Genomic DNA, 1,991 nt, shown 5'->3' with positions numbered 1-1,991 from the left:
TGGTTGAACTGTTTTTGATGCCGTTGAGACTCAAATGGAAGCATAAAAACGGGCAGAAAATAAATTTTGCATAATAGATCGACATGTAAAAGACAATGTGTGGCAGAAACTAACACCATGAACTCACCTTAACCTGATTGAAACATGCTGGTGGCATCATGCTGCTTTTTATTCAGGAGGCACCGATGAGTTGGACAGAGAAAGTTCTGCTTCATCTGGTGTTGATCTGCTATTAAAAAAAATCTCAATAAAATACATCTCAGTTTGTTGTTGTAACATGACAAACGGTGTAAATGTTTCCCTGGTATGAATACTTTTGAAAGTATAGTAAGTAAGTATACTATATAACCATAGGTGAAGAGAAGATGTTTTTTGTCAAAAAGTTATATGACCTCCTGTGTAATACTGAGGGTATCATGTTCAAAGAGCAGGTTAAAGGTCATGGGCAATGTCTGGTGATTGATTAAAAGAGTCACTTCATTCCCAGAGAGGAGATAAAATCACCAGTTCAGACACAGAGAGAGGTCTTACACTAAACAAACGAGAAGAAAAGAGAAAGAAACACAAGGGCAAAACAAAACCCATTTTTAGATGAGACCATGAGCCCAACCACACACAAACAGAGCGGTGTGGGAAGTCACAGCGGTTTATTATTGGAGGCCTCAGCCTGACATGAGAATGTGATTCTTCAGCACTTTGCCTCCTGTGATAACCTCAGAGTGAGTCGCTGTTCAGAAGTATCTTCTGTTGTTTGGACGGCTACATTTTAACAAAATAGAAAGTTTTTGTACACAGCAACAATAACTTTGTATGGTGTTACATTTTAGCCATTAAAAGTGTTTGAATTGTGATTAACTGTATTAATTTGTAAATGTAATGTTCAATAATTGCTCAATTTTATCAATCTTTACTGTCTTTGTGAGAAGTTAGCTGAAGATGTTTTTGTTAGTTGTTAGCTCTGCTCCTTTGTTCTGTAGAGAACTTTAAGTCTGAAATGTTCAAGCAGGTTATGTTCTGAATGAATATTCAAACTTTATAAAAGTTGAGAATTGTTATATAAGCAGTTATAGTTTAGAAAGTTTTCGTTTTTTAGCAAGATTTGAAGTTTGAATTGAACTTTTTCAAGCTCAGTGAAAGCGCTAATGCTAAGGTTAATTCTTTCTAGCAAAGGTTAATGAAAACCACATCGTAGCTGTGTTTGTCAGGGAAAATGTTTACATGCCACCTTCTTTGAAAATATATTAAACAGCTTGTTGCCATTTCAGCAACACTTTATGCCTAAAAGAAATCCAAAAATAACAAAACTTGTTCTCTCTCTGCAAAAACAACATGCTGAATACATGTTTGTATTCTGGCTTTACTGAGTCTGTTATGTGATTTCATTTTATTAATAAAATATAAATGGACAAATATTGCCTGTTGTGTCACTCAGCATGAACCAGAATAGTTAGAATGTAATAATTATTTTCATTATTTTACAAATTAATTGTAATAAAATACAGCAGTGTATATAAAATTGACTTTTTGAATTTTGCATCATGTTATAAAGTAATTTCCTCATCAAAAACATACCTGGAGTGTTGCCTTGATTCTTTCATGCATGTTTGAGTAATCGTTTTATCTCCACAGCAACCACTGAGTTGTGCAAAACAGCTGGTTGGATCTAGCTCCACCTTCAAGACACGGCTCAGTTTCCAAGCTTCAGATCTTCTGCTTCACAGAGCAGCCCTCCCCTGCGTCTCCCCCACTCAGCTCCTTCAGACTAGCCAGCAGCAATTAGCAACCAACTGGTGGAACTGTGCAACTAATAGCTACTTTTGAGTGTAACTCTGGTAAAAATGTGGTTATAGGGTCAATAAGGGTTGTGATGACTTCCTGAAAGCGTAGTTTCAGAACAAGCAGATGTTTTTTTAAAGAGGCAGATGAAATTTCAAGAATTACTTGATTGTGCTATAAAATGACACTCTATATTTAAATATATATATATATAT

Source organism: Poecilia formosa, unplaced genomic scaffold, assembly GCF_000485575.1.
Source record: "Poecilia formosa unplaced genomic scaffold, Poecilia_formosa-5.1.2 Scaffold114, whole genome shotgun sequence".
Classification (NCBI taxonomy): domain Eukaryota; kingdom Metazoa; phylum Chordata; class Actinopteri; order Cyprinodontiformes; family Poeciliidae; genus Poecilia; species Poecilia formosa.
This window is presented reverse-complemented; position numbering follows the sequence as displayed.